Below are 23501 nucleotides of genomic sequence, written 5' to 3'. Positions count from 1 at the left end.
TTCCCAGAAAAGGTTGTTTTCTTATGAGAGAAAGAAACCAAATCCAGTCTTATATCAGCCTGCTCTTGATAAGATCCAGTTACCTAATTAAAGTTAATCCAACCTTAGAAAATCCTGACCACATACAAAATTCTTTTCTCAACGTTCTGTTTCTACAAATCTTCTGCAACTTTCTGTAGCCGTATTTTGTCCCTTCTTTTTTCCGTTCAGAAATAACCAACTGTAGGACAAAATCACATTTTTCCTTCTAACAAAATACATTTCCATTCCTCATACCTTCTTTTCTGAAAGCACACATCCTACTTTCCTTAAGCCACCATGAACTGTCTTTTACTTTAGCATTCCCTAATTGGAATATCGCATAACCTGTTGGGAAGATCCCATGGGAAGATCCCATGTATCTTCCCAAAGCACACTTTCTTTCCTTAATGTGATGCAAGATATGTGTCTATTAAATCTAAACATCCTTAGTTTCCCTCTCATAAGGAAACTTGTGAGTAGGTAAATTTAGGCCTGTTTAGCAAATATGGTTCCAATATTTCATCTTATTTGAAAGGGCCTGGATACTCGATGGATTCCTATCATTTAACTTAATTTAGTTTCAAGTTACCAAAATCTGGCGGGACTATTCTAAATGGACATTTTGAAAATATGATTTTTCCCATAGAGTTTACTAAAAAGCTCTTATCCACTTATATTTACTTAAAAGTTTAATCCTATCAGGTTATTTTCCTTGATAGTAGATTTTATCACAGAAACAATACGCACTTATTGACTTCCAGTAAGCGTAGGTACAATAGAAGTATTATACTTAATGTTGATAATACGCAGAGGTCTGTATTAATTAAACCCACAAGCTTAAGCTAGACAAGTTAATTTTTACAAAATCAGAGATCTCAGTTTTCCTGCTTGAATTTAAAAAGGGCTCTTTTTTTCCCTCAGTCTGGGGGACTACAGATGGATCAGGGAGTCGCTGAGAGTCCAGGCAGAATAGTTACATTGCAAAGGCAGAGGAGAGAGGTGCAAGCCCCTCTCTTCTTTTTTTGTTCTTTAAAATCCCACTAAGTAACCCAAGGCTGGAGTCGAGTCTCAGACAATGTGGGATGCGTTTGTATTTCAAGGCTTAAGTGCTCTACCATGCCCACAATGTTGGCAGAGACTTGTAGGAGCAGTTGTACAGACAAAACTCATAAAACAAAGATACCAATGACAAAAACTTAGACACAAACAAGAAGTTTTCAGGATAAAGGGGATGGGAGTGCAGGTATAAGGACCAAGGGAGAGGTAAATGGAGGAGGGACAGAAAAGACTGAAAAAGAGAAAGAGAGAGATTGCTGTTTCAACTTGCCCCCTGCAGTTGTCTCTTCAGGCACCAACCTGCAAGCTTTCAGAAGGGCCACTGAAGGAGGTTGCACCCTGTAAACTGCCCACCGGGTTGATCAAGCCTGGAAACCAGACAGTTGTATGTCATCTGTAGAAATCTAACCCACAGGTGGGACTGTCACCCATGCATACACTAGTTTACAGAAATCTGCTGTAGCACTGCAGCAAAGGGTCCCAGGTCCCAGCCTGTCTCAAAAGTGTGGGGAAAGATAAGAGACATACAGAAAACAAATAGCAAAGTGGCAAATGTAGTTCCAGCCATATCAATAATCACATTAAATGTGAATAGATGATACAAGTTAAAGACAAAGATTGATAGACCATATTTAAAAAGCATGGTCCTTATAAATGTAGTCTCTAAGAAATGGAGGAAAGAAAGGAAGGAAGCAAGGAAGGAAGGGAAGAAGGAAGGAAGGAAGGGAGGAAGGAAGGAAGGAAGGAAAACAAAGGAAGGAAGGAAGGGAAAAAGAACGAAGGTAGGAGAGAAGAAATTAAAGGCATCCAACTTTAAATGGTAGAATTAGAACTTTTATTGCAAAGGACATGACCCTATGTGTTGGAAAACCCCAATGAAATCACCAAAACAAAATAAAACAGACTAGAATGAATAAAGAAGTTTAGGAAGGTCAGAGGAAGCAACATTTCTTATATAAATAAATTGCATTTCTAGGTATAAAAATATGAAATGGAAATTAACAAAATTTCATTCACAGTAGCATGGAAAAGAATAAAATACTTAGAAATAAATTTAATAAAGTGGTGCAAGATCTGTCCACTGAAAACTGCACAGTATTGCTGAGAGAAATTAAAGATGTACATAAACAGAAAGAAGCTACAGACTTGGAGAAAGTCTTGCAAATCACATATCTGATAAAGAAGGAAATCTTGCCCTTTGCGACGACATGGATGGACCTAGAGGGTATTTATTATGTTCAGTGAAGTAAGTCAGACAAAGGCAAGTACTGTATGATTACACTTGTATGTGCAATCTAAAAAAGAAAACAAATGGACAAACATAACAAAACAGAGACAGAGTTATAGATACAGAGAACAAACAGGTGCTTGCCAGAAGGGAGAGTGTTGGGGGGAAGAAAGCAATAGGTGAGGTAGATTAAGAGGTACAGAGTTTTAGCTGCAAGATAAATGAGTATGAAATGTACAGTGTGGGGAATATAGTCAATAATTATGTAATATCTTTGTATGGTGACATATCATAACTGTATTTATCATTTTGAAATATATAGAAGTAACCAATCACTATGTTATGTAATAGGAACTAACATAGCATTGTAGGTCAATTATATTTCAAATACAAACAAACAAATTCATGGGAAAAGAGATCAGATTTGTGGTTACCAGAGGCGGGAGATTGGGGGAGGGGGAATTGGTTAGCTGCAGTCAAAGGTACAAACTCCCAGTTATAAGATAAATAATTACTAGGGGTGTAATGGACAGCATGATAAATATAATTAACACTGCTGTATGTTATACATGACAGTCGATAGGGTAAAGCCCAAGAGTTCTCAGAGGAAAACATTTTTTTCCTATTTCTTTAACTTTGTATCTCTGTGGGATGATGGATGTTCACTAAATTTATTCTGATGATCCTTTCATGATGCATGGAAGTTAAATCATTATGCTCTACACCTTAAGCTTAAAAAAATTTAAAACAAGAAAGAATGGACTTCAGTTAATACTAATGTCTCAATATTGACTCACTAATTGTGATAAATATGCCATAGTAATATAAGATCCTAACATTAGGGGAGAGTGGGTGAAGGGGATATTGGAACTCTGTACTGTCTTTGCAACTTTTTCATAAATCTAAACAAGTTTATTTAAATATAAAAAAATACATAAATTTTTAATAATGTAGAGAAAATCATTGAATTGTCCCTTGTATAATAATAAGTGAACTTCATGGTATATAAATTATATGTTAGTAGAGTTGTTTCAAAGGTTATTAAGAAGGTCAGGGTGGTATCAGGGCTGGGCTGCGGTGGGGTCAGGGCACAGTCAGGCAGGGCCAGGGTAGGGTCAGGCCGGAATCAGCAACCCTGGCAATGGGCACGGAGGCGTGGATCGCCCAAGGCCGAAGCCAGCCTGTGGCCCTTAACTGGCTGCTGCTGCTGCCCATGGCCACCCTGGAGCTGTGAGGGTCCCCGGACATGGCCACAGCCACCCCCGGCTGGGCTCCAGGCGCGGGGGAAGTGCTGGAGAGCAGCGCTCCGACTCCAGAAGCACAGCAGTTGACCCTGGGAGCCACGGGTGCATTGGGGCCTCTGTTGAAGGCTGAGACGGCCTAAACTGCAGGGTCTGAGGGGTCGGCTATGACCAGGTCCCGGGTGCCCTGAGTCACTGAATTTCATCTTTTCTCTGCCCTGGCCAACGGCCAAGCAGCCCAGAGACCCCCTCAACACGGGTGGGTCATCGACTCCCCACTGTGCGGCCTCTGGGTGGGAAGCGCCCCAGGACCTCTGTGGGACTGTGGAAGTGGGGACAGAGCAGGGTCTGACCCTGAGGCTGGGTGGCTGGGTGGAGGAAAGCACCAGGACTGATGAATGAGTGGCCCTGAGTCCAGGGCCGCGGGTCTCATTCTCCTCCGTGAGGCCCTGGCAGCGCAGGCCCTAGACCAAGATACCTACTCTCAGGGGGCCTGGGCACACCTCCTGCCCTCCGAGGTGTGAGTCCTAGAGCCAGGGCTATCTTCATTAGCCCACTCCCTCTTCTTTTAGAAATGTAGAATCCTGAGTCAGAGAGGGGGAATGACTTTGCCCAGCTCACACAGCACCACAGCCTTCTGCCTGCAAATCTCCCTCCCTAAGACACCAGGGTGACATGGAGGAGGCACAGGCCCTTAGAAGCCATGATCTTGAGCAAGTAATGTTGGCAACTTCTAAGACCTTTAGTTCTTTGATCTATAAGAGTAGGCACTGAGGTGTGCTAGTTGAGGGAAATAAGGTCTGTGACGTGCCAAGCCCTTGGCAGCCTCACTCGGGGATGTTCTTCTCCCTGGAGATGCTGCCGTGAGCTGCTATGGCTACCTTTGGTCCCCCCTTCCCCATCCCACCAGACCTCTGGGTCCTCATCCCCACAGGGCTTGCTCTGTCCAATTCTCAGGGGCAGCCAGTGAAGGCAGAGTCCTGGTAGCACTGTCATTTTGGGTAAAAATGATTTATGTTAGTAAATCTTGACCATTGAAATTGAATATTTCATAGTGTATGATGAAATTCCACATACAAAGGTCACACATTTGTATATCAAAGTGAATGGGAAAAAGATCAGATACTGATAAAGAGGAAGTGGATGACATGGATGATGTGAAAAATTAGCTAAAATGTAGCACAGAAAAGAAATGTTCAGAAATTATGAATGAGAAGTTTATGGACCTAGAGTCTGCTGGTGGCTTGATTTTGGACTTTGCAGCCTCCAGAAGTGTGAGAAATAAACGTCTGTTGTTTAAGCCACCCAGTCTGTGGTAGTTTGTTATAGTCCCTTGAGCTAAGACATATTTTGGTACCAAGAAGTAGCAAATACCTAAATATGTGGAAGTGGCCTTGGAATTGGAGAGTAGGTAAAGGCTGAAAGAGATTTGAAGTGCATGCTAAAAAAGAGCTGAGATCACCATAAAGGCCTTTCAGCCCTTACCTATTAAAAGTGATTCTGGCGATGGCTCAGAATGGCATAACGCAAAAAAAAAAAAAAAAGAAATCAGAACTTAGAGATTTGGAAACTTCTCAGCCTATCCATATTTGAAAGTGAGAAAGCTTGTTCTGAAGAAAACTCGAAGGGTGTAGCAGGTGTGCTATTAATTTAATTTGTCCTCTCAGCAGAGGCCAGGAATAGAGAAGGATTAAACCAGCAGGGACACTGCCAGTTTGAACTAAAGGGAACAGAGACAGCCAGGCAGAATGAGGGAAGGCTGTCAGAATTCTTGGATTCTACAGAATAGGAGACTAGAGCAATTCGGTTGTGAATGTGTACTCCTCATTTTTTTTTCTTTTTGGCGGTACGTGGGCCTCTCACTGTTGTGGCCTCTCCCGTTGCGGAGCACAGGCTGTGGACGCGCAGGCTCAGCGGCCATGGCTCACGGGCCCAGCCGCTCCGCGGCATGTGGGACCGTCCCGGACCAGGGCACGAACCCGTGTCCCCTGCATTGGCAGGCAGACTCTCACCCACTGTGCCACCAGGGAAGCCCTGTGTACTCCTCTTGAAGAAAAGGGAAGAAAGACCCCCAAAGGTGATTCTGAGGTCATCGGGTCTGTCAATCCCACCACAGGCCCAGGGGGCCTCAGTTGCAAAGTGTGAGATTGTCACCCTCACAGAGAGTCATGGTGTAGGTGGAGGCCCTACAGAGAGCTTCAGTGTGGGTGGCACCCCACCAAGCTGAAGGAGTGGGGCTGCTCCACCGAGCTGTGGGGATGATGTTGCCACCCCAGTGGGCCTGGATGGCAAAGCTTCAAACCAAAGAGGATTATTCTCGTACCTTAAGATCTAATGGGATTGGCCTTGCTAGGCTTTGGACTTGCTTGGAAACTGTCATCATTTCCCTCTTTCCTATTTCTTCTTTTCGGAGTAGGGATGTCTATTATATGCCAGTCCCATCATCGTATTTGGAAACACTTAACTTGTTTAGGTCACAGATTTACAACTACAGAGAAATTTTGCCTCAGGATGAATAGTACCTCCAGTCTCCCCCGTATGTGATTTCGATGGTGTTTAGATCAGACTTTGGACTTTAAATTTTACAGTTGGTGTTGGGATGAGTTAAGGCTTTTGAGGCTGTTGGGATAGAATGAATGTATTTTGCATACAATAAACACACAAATTTTGGGTACCAGGGGCAGAATGCTATGGACGTGTATCCCCCCTACCAATTCTTTTTTTTTTTTTTTTTTAAACATCTTTATTGGGGTATAATTGCTTTACAATGGTGTGTTAGTTTCTGCTTTACAACAAAGTGAATCAGCCATACATATACACATGTTCCCATATGTCTTCCCTCTTGCGTCTCCCTCCCTCCCACTCTCCCCATCCCACCCTTCCAGGCTGTCACAAAGCACCGAGCTAATATCCCTGTGCCTTGCGGCTGCTTCCCCCCAGCTATCTACCTTACTACGTTTGTTAGTGTGTATATGTCCATGACTCTCTCTCGCCCTGTCAAAACTCACCCTTCCCCCTCCCCATATCCTTAAGTCCGTTCTCCAGTAGGTCTGCGTCTTTATTCCTATCTTACCCCTAGGTTCTTCATGACATTTTTTTCCCTTAAATTCCATATATATGTGTTAGCATACGGTATTTGTCTTTTTCTTTCTGACTTACTTCACTCTGTATGACAGATTCTAGGTCTATCCATCTCATTACAAATAGCTCAATTTCATTTCTTTTTAAGGCTGAGTAATATTCCATTGTGTATATGTGCCACATCTTCTTTATCCATTCATCCGATGATGGGCGCTTAGGTTGTTTCCATGTCCTGGCTATTCTAAATAGAGCTGCAATGAACATTTTGGTACATGACTCTCTTTGAATTTTGGTTTTCTCAGGGTATATGCCAAGTAGTGGGATTGCTGGGTCATATGGTAATTCTATTTGTAGTATTTTAAGGAACCTCCATACTGTTCTCCACAGTGGCTGAACCAATTCACATTCCCACCAGCAGTGCAAGAGTGTCCCCTTTTCTCCACACCCTCTCCAGCATTTATTGTTTCTTGATTTTTTGATGATGGCCATTCTGACTGGTGTGAGATGATATCTCATTGTAGTTTTGATTTGCATTTCTCTAATGATTAATGATGTTGAGCATTCTTTCATGTGTTTGTTGGCATTCTGTATATCTTCTTTGGAGAAATGTCTATTTAGGTCTTCTGCCCATTTTTGGATGGGGTTGTTTGTTTTTTTGTTATTGAGCTGCATGAGCTGCTTGTAAATTTTGGAGATTAATCCTTTGTCAGTTGCTTCATTTGCAAATGTTTTCTCCCATTCTGAGGGTTGTCTTTTGGTCTTGGTTATGGTTTCCTTTGCTGTGCAAAAGCTTTGAAGTTTCATTAGGTCCCATTTGTTTATTTTTGTTTTTATTTCCATTACTCTAGGAGGTGGGTCAGAAAGGATCTTGCTGTGATTTATGTCATAGAGTGTTCTTCCTATGTTTTCTTCTAAGAGTTTGATAGTTTCTGGCCTTCCATTTAGGTCTTTAATCCATTTTGAGCTTATTTTTGTGTATGGTGTTAGGGAGTGATCTAATCTCATACTTTTACATGTACCTGTCCAGTTTTCCCAGCACCATTTATTGAAGAGGCTGTCCTTTCTCCACTGTACATTCCTGCCTCCTTTATCAAAGATGAGGTGTCCATATGTGCGTGGGTTTATCTCTGGGCTTTCTATCCTGTTCCACTGATCTATCTTTCTGTTTTTGTGCCAGTACCATACTGTCTTGATTACTGTTGCTTTGTAATATAGTCTGAAGTCAGGGAGCCTTATTCCTCCAGCTCCTTTTTTCGTTCTAAAGATTGCTTTGGCTATTCGGGGTCTTTTGTGTTTCCATACAAATTGCGAAATTTTTTGTTCTAGTTCTGTGAAAAATGCCAGTGGTAGTTTGATAGGGATTGCATTGAATCTGTAGATTGCTTTGGGTAGTAGAGTCATTTTCACAATGTTGATTCTTCCCATCCAAGAACATGGTATATCTCTCCATCTATTTGTATCATCTTTAATTTCTTTCATCAGTGTCTTATAATTTTCTGCATATAGGTCTTTCGTATCCTTAGGTAGGTTTATTCCTAGATATTTTATTCTTTTTGTTGCAATGGTAAATGGGAGTGTTTTCTTGATTTCACTTTCAGATTTTTCATCATTAGTATATAGGAATGCCAGAGATTTCTGTGCATTAATTTTGTATCCTGCTACTTTACCAAATTCATTGATTAGCTCTAGTAGTTTTCTGGTAGCATCTTTAGGATTCTCTATGTATAGTATCATGTCATCTGCAAACAGTGACAGCTTTACTTCTTCTTTTCCGATTTGGATTCCTTTTATTTCCTTTTCTTCTCTGATTGCTGTGGCTAAAACTTCCAAAACTATGTTGAATAAGAGTGGTGAGAGTGGGCAACCTTGTCTTGTTCCTGATCTTAGTGGAAATGCTTTCAGTTTTTCACCATTGAGGATGATGTTTGCTGTGGGCTTGTCATATATGGCTTTTATTATGTTTAGGAAAGTTCCCTCTATGCCTACTTTCTGGAGGGTTTTTATCATAAATGGGTGTTGAATTTTGTCGAAAGCTTTCTCTGCATCTATTGAGATGATCATATGGTTTTTCTCCTTCAATTTGTTAATATGGTTTATCACATTGATAGATTTGCGTATATTGAAGAATCCTTGCATTCCTGGAATAAACCCCACTTGATCATGGTGTATGATCCTTTTAATGTGCTGTTGGATTCTGTTTGCTAGTATTTTTTTGAGGAATTTTGCATCTATGTTCATCAGTGATATTGGCCTGTAGTTTTCTTTCTTTGTGACATCCTTGTCTGGTTTTGGTATCAAGGTGATGGTGGCCTCGTAGAAGGAATTTGGGAGTGTTCCTCCCTCTGCTATATTTTGGAAGAGTTTGAGAAGGATAGGTGTTAGCTCTTCTCTAAACGTTTGATAGAATTCACCTGTGAAGCCATCTGGTCCTGGGCTTTTGTTTGTTGGAAGGTTTTTAATCACAGTTTCAATTTCAGTGCTTGTGATTGGTCTGTTCATATTTTCTATTTCTTCCTGATTCAGTCTTGGCAGGTTGTGCATTTCTAAGAATTTGTCCATTTCTTCCAGATTGTCCATTTTATTGGCATAGAGTTGCTTGTAGTAATCTCTCATGATTTTTTTTATTTCTGCAGTGTCAGTTGTTACTTCTCCTTTTTCATTTCTAATTCTATTGATTTGAGTCTTCTCCCTTTTTTTCTTGATGAGTCTGGCTAGTGGTTTATCTATTTTGTTTATCTTCTCAAAGAACCAGCTTTTAGTTTTATTGATCTTTGCTATTGTTTCCTTCATTTCTTTTTCATTTATTTCTGATCTGATTTTTATGATTTCTTTCCTTCTGCTAGCTTTGGGGTTTTTTTGTTCTTCTTTCTCTAATTGCTTGAGGTGCAAGGTTAGGTTGTTTATTCGAGATGTTTCCTGCTTCTTAAGGTGGGCTTGTATTGCTATAAACTTCCCCCTTAGAACTGCTTTTGCTGCATCCCATAGGTTTTGGATCGTTGTGTCTCCATTGTCATTTGTTTCTAGGTATTTTTTTATTTCCTCTTTGATTTCTTCAGTGATCACTTCATTATTAAGTAGTGTATTGTTTAGCCTCCATGTGTTTGTATTTTTTACAGATCTTTTCCTGTAATTGATATCTAGTCTCATGGCGTTGTGGTCGGAAAAGATACTTGATACAATTTCAGTTTTCTTAAATTTACCAAGGCTTGATTTGTGACCCAAGATATGATCTTTCCTGGAGAATGTTCCATGAGCACTTGAGAAAAATGTGTATTCTGTTGTTTTTGGATGGAGTGTCCTATAAATATCAATTAAGTCCATCTTGTTTAATGTATCATTTAAAGCTTGTGTTTCCTTATTTATTTTCATTTTGGATGATCTGTCCATGGGTGAAAGTGGGGTGTTAAAGTCCCCTACTATGAATGTGTTACTGTTGATCTCCCCTTTTATGGTTGTTAGTATTTGCCTTATGTATTGAGGTGCTCCTATGTTGGGTGCATAAATATTTACAATTGTTATATCTTCTTCTTGGATCGATCCCTTGATCATTATGTAGTGTCCTTCTTTGTCCCTTTTAATAGTCCTTATTTTAAAGTCTATTTTGTCTGATATGAGAATTGCTACTCCAGCTTTCTTTTGGTTTCCATTTGCATGGAATATCTTTTTCCATCCCCTTACTTTCAGTCTGTATGTGTCTCTAGTTCTGAAGTGGGTCTCTTGTAGACAGCATATATAAGGGTCTTGTTTTTGTATCCATTCAGCCAATCTGTGTCTTTTGGTGGGAGCATTTAGTCCATTTACATTTAAGGTAATTATTGATATGTATGTTCCTATTTCCATTTTATATATTGTTTTGGGTTCGCTACTATAGGTCATTTCCTTCTCTTGTGTTTCGTGTCTAGAGAAGTTCCTTTAGCATTTGTTGTAAAGCTGGTTTGGTGGTGCTGAACTCTCTCAGCTTTTGCTTGTCTGTAAAGGTTTTAATTTCTCCATCAAATGTGAATGAGATCCTTGCTGGGTAGAGTAGTCTTGGTTTCAGGCTATTCTCCTTCATCACTTTCAGTATGTCCTGCCACTCCCTTCTGGCTTGTAGGGTTTCTGCTGAGAGATCAGCTGTTAACCTTATGGGGATTCCCTTGTGTGTTATTTGTTGTTTTTCCCTTGCTGCTTTTAATATGCTTTCTTTGTATTTAATTTTTGACAGTTTGATTAATATGTGTCTTGGCGTGTTTCTCCTTGTATTTATCCTGTATGGGACTCTCTGTGCTTCCTGGACTTGATTAACTATTTCCTTTCCCATATTAGGGAAGTTTTCAACTATAATCTCTTCAAATATTTTCTCAGTCCCTTTCTTTCTTTCTTCTTCTTCTGGAACCCCTATAATTCGAATGTTGGTGCGTTTCATGTTGTCCCAGAGGTCTCTGAGACTGTCCTCAGTTCTTTTCATTCTTTTTTCTTTATTCTGCTCTGCAGTAGTTATTTCCACTACTTTATCTACCAGGTCACTTATCCGTTCTTCTGCCTCAGTTATTCTGCTATTGATCCTATCTAGAGTGATTTTAATTTCATTTATGGCATTGTTCATCGTTGCTTGTTTCATCTTTAGTTCTTGTAGGTCCTTGTTAACTGTTTCTTGCATTTTGTCCATTCTACTTCCAAGATTTCGGATCATCCTTACTATCATTATTCTGAATTATTTTTCAGGTAGATTGCCTATTTCCTCTTCATTTGATAGGTCTGGTGGGTTTTTATCTTGCTCCTTCATCTGCTGTGTGTTTTTCTGTCTTCTCATTTTGCTTATCTTACTGTGTTTGGGGTCTCCTTTTTGCAGGCTGCAGGTTCGTAGTTCCCGTTGTTTTTGATGTCTGTCTCCAGTGGCTAAGGTTGTTTCAGTGGGTTGTGTAGGCTTCCTGGTGGAGGGGACTAGTGCCTGTGTTGTGCTGGATGAGGCTGGATCTTGTCTCTCTAGTGGGCAGGTTCACGTCTGGTGGTGTGTTTTGGGGTGTCTGTGGCCTTATTATGATTTTAGGCAGCCTCTCTGCTAATGGGTGGGGTTGTGTTCCTGTTTTGCTAGTTGTTTGGCATAGGTTGTCCAGCACTGTGGCTTGCTGGTCGTTGAGTGAAGCTGGGTGCTGGTGTTAAGATGGAGGTCTCTGGGAGATTTCCGCTGTTTAATATTATGTGGAGCTGGGAGGTCTCTTGTTGACCAGTGACCTGAAGTTGGCTCTCCTACCTCAGAGGCAGAGCCCTGACTCCTGGCTGGAGCACCAAGAGCCTTTCATCCACACGGCTCAGAATAAAAGGGAGAAAAAGTAGAGAGAATTAGTAGAAGTATGAGGAAAGAAAGAAGGAAAGGAGGAAAGGAAGGAAGGAAGAAAGAAGCAAAGAAGGAAAGAAAGGAGGGAGGGAGGGAGGGAGGAAGGAAGGAAGGAGGGAAAGAAGGAAAAAAAGACAGAAAGAAAGATGATACAGTAAAAATAAAATAAAGTATAATATAGTTATTGAATTAAAAAATATTTAGAAAAAAAAAAGGGACGGATAGAACCTTAGGACAAATGTTGGAAGCAAAGCTATACAGAGAAAATCTTACACAGAAGCATACACATACACCTTCACAAAAAGAGGTAAAGGGGGAAAAATCATAAATCCTGCTCCCTGAGACCACCTCCTCAATTTGGGGTGATTCGTTGTCTAAAGGAGGGAGGGAAGGAAGGAAAGAAAGAAAGAACGAAGGTAAAGTATAATAAAGTTATTACAATTAAACTTAATTATTAAGAAAAAGAATTTTTAAAAAAAAGTCATGGACGGAAAGAGCCCTAGGACAAATGGTGGAAGCTAGAGTATACAGACTAGATGTCACACAGGAGCATACACGTACACCTTCACAAAAAGAGGAAGAGGGAAAAAAATCATAGATTTCGCTCCTAAATTCCACCTTTTCAATTTGGGATCATTCCTTGTCTATTCAGGTATTCCACAGATGCAGGGTATATCAAGTTGATTGTGGAGTTTTAATCCGCTGCTTCTGTGGCTGCTGGGAGAGATTTCCCTTTCTCTTCTTTGTTTTCACAGCTCACAGGAGCTCAGCTTTGGATTTGGCCCTGCCTCTGCGTGTAGGTCGCTGGAGGGCGTCTGTTTTTTCGCTCAGACAGGACGGGGTTAAAGGAGCCGCTGATTCGGGGCCTCTGGCTCACTCAGGCCGGGGGTTGGGGGATGGGGGAAGGAGGGGCACTGCGTGCGGGGCCGGCCTGCGGCGGCAGAGGCAGCGTGACGTTGCGGCAGAGGCCGGCGTGACGTTGCACCAGCCTGAGGCCCGCCGTGCGCTGTCCCGGGGAAGTTGTCCCTGGATCCCGGGAACCTGGCAGTGGCGGGCTGCACAGGCTCCGCGGAAGAGGGGTGTGGAGAGTGACCTGTGCTCGCACACAGGCCCCTTGGTGGCGGCAGCAGCAGCCTTAGCGTCTCCCGCCCGTCTCTGGGGTCCGCGGTTTTAGCCGCGGCTCGCGCCCGTCTCTGGGGTTTGCGCTTTCAGCCGCGGCTCGCGCCCGTCTCGGGGGCTCGCGCCCTCAGCCGCGGCTCGTGCCCGTCTCTGGGGTTCGCGCTTTTAGCCGCGGCTCGCGCCCGTCTCTGGAGTTCCTTTAAGCAGCGCTCTTAAACCCCTCTCCTCACGCACCAGGAGACAAAGAGGGAAGAAAAAGTCTCTTGCCTCTTCGGCCGGTGCAGGCTTTTCCCCGAACTCCCTCCCGGCTAGTCGTGGTGCACTAACCCCTTCAGGCTATGTTCAAGCCGCCAACCCCAGTCCTCTCCCTGAGCTCCGTCCAAAACCAAAACCCGAGCCTCAGGTCGCAGCCCCGCCCGCCCCGGTGGGTGAGCAGCAAGCCTCTCGGGTTGGTGAGTGCTGGTCGGCACCGATCGTCTGTACAGGAATCTCCCCGCTTTGCCCTCCGCATCCGTCGCTGTGCACTACTCCGCGGTCCCGAAACTCCCCCCTCTGCCTCCCGCAGTCTCCGCCCGCGGAGGGGCTTCCTAGTGTGTGGAAACTTTTCCTCCTTCACAGCTCCCTCCCACTGGTGCAGGTGCCGTCCTTATTCTTTTGTCTCTGTTTTTTCTTTTGCCCTACCCAGTTACGTGGGGAGTTTCTTGCCTTTTGGGAGGTCTGAGGTCTTCTGCCAGCCTTCAGTAGGAGTTCTGTAGGAGTTGTTCCACGTGTGGATGTATTTCTGGTGTATCCGTGGGGAGGAAGGCGATCTCCGCGTCTTACTCTTCCGCCATCTTCAAGGTCCCCCCCCCCCACCAATTCTTATGTTGAAGCCCTAACCTTCAAGGTATTTGGGGATAGGGCCTTTGGAAGGTAATTAGGTCATGGGATTGGAGCTTTCATAATGGGTTTAGTGCCCTTAGAAGAAAAGACACGAGAGATCCGTCTTTTTCTCTGCCATGTGAGGACACAGTAAGACAACCATCTGAAAAGTAGGAAGAGAGCTCTCACCAGGAACTGAATATGGCACCTTGATCTTGGCCTTTCAACCTTCAGGACTGTTAAGAAATTACCGTCTGTTTTTCAAGCCACCAGATCTATGGCATTTTGTTATAGCCGTCCAAGCTGATGAAGACATAGAGAATATATAAGATGGTCTAATATACATATATCCAGGGTTCTAGAAGTAGAGGCAGGAGAGAATGAGTAGAAGTAACATTTGAAAAAGATAATATTATGTTCTAGATGAGATGAAGAATGTGTTGTCACTTAATGAAGCAAAATAGATCACATGGAGGATAAATTTTTTTAACCTGAAACTAATCACACGTCAAGAAGCTGGAGAACACAAAAGACAAAAGACAATCTTAAAAAAAAACAATTAGCAAGGAAACTGATCACCCACCATGAAAGGGTGTACTGATGGCATAATTTGAAAAAACAGTAACAAAAGCCATATTCGATGGAATAAATATTCAAAGTTCTGAAAGGAAAAACTTTTCCACTGGAACTGATTACCCTGTCACATTATAATTTATAAAAGTTCACCAACAAGGGAACTGATAAATTATTTTTAATGTATGCATACAATGCAAAATTATAAATAATTAAAAAATTAAAGAACATCTAATATATCCATTTTTCTTAAAGTAAGAATGTTGAAATAAGAAGGCAAAGGCAATATGATTTACATGACACCATATATAACCCAAAATATTTTTATTATACATAATTGTGATTATGTACAGCTGTGCTAAAAACATGAACATTTTTATAAGATGGATATTTACCAAGTTCTTGGCGGTGACTCTCTTTCTCATTGTTGGTGAGAGTGTAAAATGGGACAACCCTTAGGGAAAACAATATGAGGTTTCCTCAAAAAATTAAAAATAGGGGCTTCTCTGGTGGTGCAGTGGTTGAGAATCTGCCTGCCAATGCAGGGGACACGGGTTCGAGTCATGGTCTGGGAAGATCCCACCCACATGCCGCGGAGCAACTAGGCGCGTGAGGCACAACTACTGAGCCTGCGCGCCTGTTAGCCTGTGCTGCGCAATGAGAGGCCGCGACAGTGAGAGGCCCACACACCGCGATGAAGAGAGTGGCCCCCGCTCGCCGCAACTAGAGAAAGCCCTCGCACAGAAACGAAGACCCAACACAGCCAAAAATAAATAAATAATAAATTTTTAAAAAATTAAAAATATAGCTACCATGTGATCCAGCAGTCCCACTTCTGGATTTGTATCCAAAAGAATTCAAAGCAGGATCTCAAACAGCTATTTGCACACCCACATTCATCGTAACATTATCCAAAATACCCAAGATGTGAAGAAACCCAAATGTCCATCAACAGATGAACGGATAATGGGGTCTATAAATACAATGAAATATTTCCTTCCTTGAAATAAAAGGAAACCATGTCTCATGCTACAACATGGATAAACCTCTAAGACATTATGCTAAGTGAAATAAGCCACTCATAAAAGGACATGTCATAGCCACTCACATGAAGTATCTAGAGTAGTTAAAATCATAGAAACATATAAAGGTGATTGTCAAGATCTCAGGGAGGAGGAGGGAGAATTAGGGAGTCTCTGCTGTCCCAACCCCCGCCTGGGTCCTGGGGAAGGAATCAGAACTCAGAAGCAGTAGAAGAGGCTTTGGCCAGCAGGGAAGTGGGGTTGAGGCCCAGGGCGGGTTCACAAAGGATCAGAGCATCTGAGTGCGTTAGGAGGAAGGGGCTTCAGAGGTGGGCCAGCACTTGCCATGACGGGGGCTAAGCAGGATGCAAGCGGGGGCAGTTCGGGGAGACAGCAGGGGTCTGCGCCCTGGCCCTCATTGTTTGCTTGTCTCACCCTTATGAGCGGGTCATTTGCCCTGCTCTGATGATTCGAAGTCTCTGCCGGCACCCACAGGACGATGACTGAGGCCTCCACACTCCTCAGCATGGATCCCAGCTCCCACCCAGACCTGGGGCCACAGACACCTCTCCCCCAACCCTGCTGCCCCTGTGAGCAAGCTGTTCTTGTGAAACACGGTCAGAGTTTGTTAGGAGGAACCGTTTTATATGGGAATACAAATCAGTGTTGATACCAATACACACACATGTCCAGCCGTGGGTGGAAAGGGAAGGGACAGTAGTTCTGGGGTGTCTTTGCACACCCATAGGCCCCTAAGGCCAGTCCCCACAGCCACAGCCAGATGGATCCTCCTCCCTCAGTTGAACGAGATGCTGCTGCACAGAAATCCCACAAATTCCACAAAGGGGCCCAACTGTCATTACCCTTATACACACCTTTCTCGGGTGCCCCATGAATTTCCCCACACCCATTCCCCTTGTTGCATCCTCATTGGGATTAAGAGGTAGCTGCCTCCACCACTCTCCACATTGCAATAATCCCAGTGGGAGTAGAGGATACTCCCGCTACGACGAGGCAGACAGTCCTGTCCCCATAGCCAAGACTTTTCCTCTCTGGTCACTCCACCCACACAGGAAACCCTGGATGAGTGGAGGGTCATCCGAGCGCCGTCGCCTGGCCACTTCAGGGAAGCAGAGAGAAGCTCCATAATGACAAGGGCTGTGTGCAGGCTCCATCCTAGAAACTGGTGAGTGTCCAGAGGGCTGAAAGGCACAAAAGCAGCTCTGCCTCCCCAGAAGGATCAGGGATGCAGAAGATGGTACAGAGGCCCCAGAAGGCCCCTAGCCAAGCAGGCTTTAGAGAAGGGGATGATGAGGGGGTCCCTGGGGAAAGTGAGAGCTGTGCGTTCCCAGGGCCAGCCTGAGGAATCCTTGTCTATGTGGAGGAAACGTTTGGCCACCTGTAGATCCAGAGCTCCTGTGACCTCCCTCATCCTTCCTTCCTCTCTGGATCGCTCTCTGTGGAGCAGCGCAACACGAACAAGATGACAGTGGCCTGAGAGCATTTCCCACCAAGACTATCTTTATTCACAATTGATATACATCACTCCAAAGGTCCTGCTCCCACCCAAACCTGGCCACACCCACCTCACCCACCTCCCTAACCCCCCACAATCCTGCTCCCCCTCCCCGCCCTGGTGGTCCTGCCCTCCCTCCCTTCTCCCGACATCATCCAGGGTCAGCACTGGGATGAGGAGGAGCCCCTAGGCTTCCCTGGGGGCCGAGCTGGGGCCTCACCCTAGAGGGCCGGCCCAGCTGTTCCCTACTGGCTGCAGTGCTTCTTCCACCTCCTTCTCCTCTCTGTGACACACAGGTCACACTTTCTTTTTCTTGCCTGTGAGGGGCGAGCCAGCCCCAGAGCCAAGCCTGGCCTCCAGGACACCCCGGGGCCAGCCCCGGGGATGGGCAGCTTCTCAGCAGCGGCTGGGCGTCCACACAGAGCCCGCTTCCTCGACTTGGGAGCGGCTGGTGGAGCTGGGCTGAGGCCTCTTCTCTGAGGGGAGGGGGCATGGGGAGCACTCCAGGCTCCCCAACCTCCAGGGGAGGCCAGGCCTGAGGCATGGGCAGGACTCTGGGACACCCAGGCAGGCAGCAGGCTCTGCAGAGAGCCGAAGAGGAAGGCCAGGCTGGGGAGCTCCTCGTCGTCGTCACTGGACCCGTCCCTGGGCCCTCGGGCCACCCGAACAGGAGAGGCCTCTCTGAGAACAGACGCATCCCTGGGTTCCCGTAGAGGGGCAGCGCGCCTTTGACTCTGGGGAGGGGAGGGCCGTCCGGCCCGGAATGGAGAGACCTCCTGACGTCCTCGAGAGGGAACAAAGACTTTGGGCCTGCACAGGCCAGTGTCTGTTTGGATGAGCCTATGAGGAGCCTCAGAATCAATCTCTGGTGGGCAGGCTTCATCACTGACCTCTAGATGGGGGTCTTGGTCATGCCTCTGGGCACCTTGGCCGGCGTCGGACTCAGAGGGACTTGAGCGCATTCCGGGTGCACTGTGACTCGGGGCTGCCCGCACACCCTCGTCCTCTTTCAAGGCCAGGGGTCATTTCTGCACCAGCTGGTAGGAGGGAGGAGGACAGTGTTGGCTCCACACACACGTGTGAGAGGAGGAGCCCTGGGCAGTGGGACAATGGCCCTTTGGGGAAGGAGGGGACGGGGGACCCGAGAACTCGAATCCAAATAGTCACTGTGGCATTCCTGCCATCCTCCTGCACCTTCTTCCCAGCTTTGTGCCCTTCCCTCCTCTCCCGGCTCCCCATCCTCTCCTTCCTTTCACCCTGCACTGCACCCACCCCAAAACGGGCCCTTCCCCATGCCAGGCCTCCCAGGCAGGGGAGGGATGGACAGTGCCAGGTGGCCCTCCAGTTCTGGGGTCTTACCTCTCCCCTGTTCACTGGGGTCCCTCCGTGCCCTGGTCTTCCAGGGTGTCCCTTGTCTCCCGTGTTCTACTGGGGATCCCTCCCTCCTCTGGCTCCCCTGGGTTCCCCTGTCCCCTGGATCACCTGGGGTCCCCCTCCGGTGGGGTCCCCTGGCTCCCTGAGTGTCCCTCTCCCTCCCCTGGCTCACTTCTTCCGGGGTGAGCCCTTCCTCCTGCTCCAGCTCCTCCACTAGGGCCAAGAGATCCAGCTGTGCATCTGGGGAAAGCAATTCTGCCAGGAATCGAGGGTGAATGACTGCCTCCACCTCGGACAGAAAGAAGAGGCTGTGAGCATCCTTGGCCAGGAGTGGCCTGTGAGACAAGAAGACCTGGAGGGAAAGTGAAAAGCAGAGACCCACCCCACTCTCCTCCACAAGGCGGGGATGCTCAGCACACACACACACACACACACACACACACACACACACACGCACACACACACACACACATGCACATACACACACAAAAGAGCACATATACAGAGGCACATACACAGACACACAAAGGCATACACACAGACAAACACAAACACGTACACACATACATCTGCGTAAACCTCCCCTAACACCAGGCTCAGGAACAAAGAGCTGAGCTTAAGTCCCTACGGCCTGAGCAGAACCCAGATCTTGGGTGCTGAGTGTTCCATGCCCTGGCATCTTGTAGACCCCAGGCTCCAGGCCTAGCCTACCTTGGTGACAAAGTCCTCCTGGGAACACAGCTTGTCAATGTAGCTCAAGAGGCCCGGGTCCGAGTAGGTGCCGTCCTCTTCCTGCTTCAGCTCATTTCTGTCCTCTCCACCTTCTGCATCTGACTCGCCTGTGGCTGAGTGGACGGGCCCCACCAGCGCATCCATGATGTCCATATACTCCCTCACAGCCTCGGGGGGAATCTCCTTGGGTGCCTTGGGCTCCGGGGGCTGCTGGGACCCGTGTGGCTTTGGGCGGGAGGGCTGGGCCCTGGGGCCGGACATCCTGGGAGCACAGGCTGAGACAGAGCAGGAGGAAGGGAAGGAAGGTGAGGGACTCCCGGTCCACCTCCTGACCACCGAGCACACGTTGGTGAGTGCATTGTTTGGGGAACATTGATGTGGGTGTGGGGGGGTCAGGACCACCTGAAGCCTCATGCACTGTTGGAGAGGGGAGGTAAGGGGGGCATCTAAGAGAGTCACAAGTAAGGAAGTGGGGAACCTCCAATTTTCTAGGGGTCTCGCCATCAAACCCACTTCCTAGGCAGACTTTGTGTGGGGTCCTTTGACAGGGAGGTGTGAGAGGAGTTGCAAAACTGACCAAGTCAATACCCCATAGTGACAAAGGGCAGGTGAGACCCCACGCCCCCACCCCCTGCCTCAGTAGCTGTTTTGGTTGAAAGACCAATGCCCGTGTCTTGAAGGAAAAGGATCCACGTGGGGTCAGTGGCCAACCCTAGGCCCCTGTTACCTGTGCCTTCAACTCCAGGGGGAACATGGGTGCCTGGCTGAAGGCCCACTTTCGGGGCTGGGGGCCCCCGAGGATCCAGCTTCGGTGGGGCTGGAGGAGGCAGGTCCTGCGCACACTGCATCCACTGCCACTTCTGAATCTGCATCTCCTCCTCGGCCTCAAATTCCATGAACCTGGGGGGTGACGGAGGCACAGGCCACCCTGAGAAAAAGGCCTGGGTTCTGGAGCCCAACAAAGGCAGCCAAGAATGAGGGATTGGGAGAGGATGTGCCTTGTGGCTGTCAAGGCCCTGTGAGGTGCTGTCCACAGCAGAGAGCTGCTCCTGGAACTGATACAAGATCTGCGACCCTTCCTGCCTCACCAGCACTGGAGGCCATTCAACAGCATCGACCCAGGTCGCTGAATTGAACCAGGTCAACGGGACACGTGGCTGACCCAGGGGCCACCCTCCTCATGCCCCCCGTCCCCATCCAGAACCACATGAAGGGCTGACAGCCAGAGGCTGGAACAGGCATGTGTTCCCCACAGGGGTCCTTGACCGAATCCAGGACCCTGGGCTGGGACTGAGAGTCCTGGAACAGAGACCTGGAGACGGGGGGGCCCAGGAGAGGCTGGACGACGTGGGTGCTGAGCTTAGAGGAGAGGCCTTCCTTTCCTGAGAGGCGCTCATTTGTTTGCTTTTCTTTCTTAAACCAAGGGGATTACCATGGAGCAAACAACGGATGGGCCAGAGACCCTCGGGCTGACGACAGCTGGCTTCCCCAGCCTCTTCAGGGATGCCAGGGTACCCACTCAGGCCACTTTTCATGAGGAGAGGGGGTCCCAAAACTATGTCAGTGGCCGCCAGCCACCCACCACTAAGGAAGCAGCAGGCTGGCGGGTGGAGCTCTTTCCCCGGCTCAGCCCATATGGCCGGAGTTGGACCCCACCTGGACTCACAGCGTCACCCTGCCCCATCCTGAGACCTTCATGTCAAGGCAAGGGTAGGTCAAAATCAGGGGAGGGCAGAGCTCCTGGTGGAGGAAGGACAGAAGACCCAAACTGTCAAGGTGAGGGAGGGGTTTCTGGAGGACAGTAGGGCCTCTGGGCTGCGGGGCCCGTGTTCTGAGTGACAGCCCTTCTCCTTTGTCCTCTCTGATGAGCATCCCCATGGCCAGACACTGCCCTCACCCAGTCCCCTCACCCTCCACGCAGTCCCTGGGCCCAGGACGCTGACTCACTTTTCGGCTATCTTGTAGTAGATCATACGGTCAACGTTGCTTATGCGCTGCCATTCCTGCACGGCCCTGCACAGTCCCCACTCAAGCGTCATGGTGGGCTTCAGGCGGGCCACAGATCAAAGCACTGGGCTGTAAGACCTTGGCGTCAGTCTCCATGCCCAGCCCAGCCCCCACCCTCCCGACCCCACCCGCCAATGTGGACCACACATCACTCAACACAGCATGACTGAGCAACAGGAGGGTGGGAGGCAGGTGTCTGGGAGGGCAAAGACAAGGCTTCCCGGCCACTGCTGTCACTGCCTCACACTCACTCAAGGATGACCATCCACTCCCAGGCTACAGCTGGGACACTGTGCCTTGGGGAGCTCTTTTCCTCTTCAAGGCTGCCTTTTTGTAAGAAAAATCACTATCATCAATGAGGCGTGGCATGTGCCAGGCCATCTGCTAACACTTCATAGATTAGCCCAAGGAGTCTTCTGCCCGGTCCTCTGAGTGAAGTGTGACTGTCCTGTTTTTACGAGGGACCGGAGGTTTAGGATGGAAATGCCTGCCAGGCTCACAGCTCTAGTGGGAGAGAGCCCATGCCCTTAGGAGAGCTCTACCGTCACCCTGTTCCTAGTGGAATTCTCCACAACAACGAAGTCAAGGCGTGCATTAAGCGCTATCCTGGGCCCCGCGCTCCTCCCCCTCCTCCGAAGTGACCTCCCCCGGCCACGTACACTCAAGTCCTGTATGAAAGGAGACGGCACCACAGGAGACTGCGGCATCCACTCCTTGGCTCCTCACCTTACAGCATGACCCTCTCTGACTGCAAGTCTTCAGTCCATATTACCATGAGAATCATGGAAGAGCAAGTTGGCTAGACTCTCAGGGTGGTGGGGTCAGTTGAGATAAGGCACATTTCAGTCATGATGTCATGGACTGGCAGGCTCACCCATATGACCGACAATGTGCCTTCTCATAGCATGGACATCGCCCTCAGACCTTGCTTCCAGTATCCCTAGAAACCTAACCTGCGAGTGCATCCCCAGGTCCTCTTTATCTAAAAGCTCCGATAAGCTCACGACCCCCTGAACGTTCACTCACATGAGAACGCAGGAAAGAGCTTCTGCATCAGGACTCTGGGGAAGGTGTCTCCGCGCCAGTGGCTTGAGGCTCTGCCAACGTCGGAAGTTACTGTACACGCTCTGGGGGTTAGAGCAGTCACCCTGTGAGGCGTAGGGCTGGTTTGTGGCCAGGCTGCCCTCCCTGGAAGTGCCATGTGGCCAAGGCCCAGAGTTCACTGGGCGAATGATAGGGGCCAGCTGGGCAGTTGGTGGTGGAGCTTGAGGAGGAAAGCCTGGGGTCCAGCCTCCCTTGCCAGCCTGAGTAACTCCAACAGCTGGAGCAGTCACAATGGTCTCCATCACAGGGGTTGCTAAGAATACGGGTGCAGGACATGCAGCACTCCCGCTGAGGGCCCCTGGAGTGCTCCAGGTGAGGGGGCCCTGAGTAACGATAAAGGTCTGAGTCTGGGGGGCCTCCACTGGACTCCCTTGTGACCTGACTTGGACAGTGAGGTTGCAAGCCCCAGGGGCACCGGGTCCACGGCCACCATTAGCCACCAAAGGTGTCGTGGGGAATCAATCTGTCATACTTGCTGCCATCCTTTCTCCATAGCCAGGGCAATTCCTCTTGATCTACCTCCAATGACCCCTCCTCCCCAGCGCAGTCTCAGGTTTCTTCAGGCTCCCCAGTCTCCCCAGATGAAATGTGCTTGTGTTCAGTGCTCTCTTCTCCCTCTACTTCAGTCCAGCTATGTGCCCACAGTGAAGTGTCACGTTTGAACCCGAAGGATGTGAGAGATGGCAGGGTCTCTGAGAACACACCCCCAGCCTATAGGCTTACCTCCTTCTGAAGCCATCCTGCAGGCTTGGGCACGGGCTACTGCTGTCTGGTAGCCTCGATGAGAAAAGTCAAGACCAGGACCCAGAGAGTGACCTGCTTCAGCAGTTGCTCAGGATCCAAGTAAAGGAGGGACAAGTTTGAATCTAAATAGTAGAATGTGGGCTGAAACATTCTGCAGTGGGGGAGGGGCAGAGGGCACGTGGGTCTTGGTGGGGTGGGGTGGGGGGACATTTCACTAGGGCTCTGGCAGGTAGGCAAGAACCAGAATTTCCTTCCACCTCACACGGTGGCAACACAATTGGCGTGTGCCTCTTTAGGCAGTTTATAAACTGTTTTTTTGATTCATGGCACTGAGGTTGGACATGACGGTCCCTTCCTTTCACGTCTTTATCCATCAACCTAGTTTTGTGTCCCTCAACACACTCTGCTTCCTACCTGGCTCTTGACTTACTTCAACAGAGACTAGACTTTCTGAACAAAATACCCAAGTGTTAGTCTGATAAACACTTGGGTATTTATGGTCACA

At 47.5% G+C, this 23501-nt stretch overlaps 1 pseudogene; it reads right to left on the bottom strand.

The window, feature by feature from the left end:
* Positions 1 to 3388: 3388 nt before the first annotated feature.
* LOC136125004 (NUT family member 2G-like) lies at positions 3389 to 22710 on the bottom strand (annotated as a pseudogene).
* Between the last annotated feature and the right edge of the window lie 791 nt (positions 22711 to 23501).

This window comes from Phocoena phocoena, chromosome 6 (assembly GCF_963924675.1).
Source record: "Phocoena phocoena chromosome 6, mPhoPho1.1, whole genome shotgun sequence".
NCBI lineage: Eukaryota > Metazoa > Chordata > Mammalia > Artiodactyla > Phocoenidae > Phocoena > Phocoena phocoena.
This window is presented reverse-complemented; position numbering and strand designations above follow the sequence as displayed.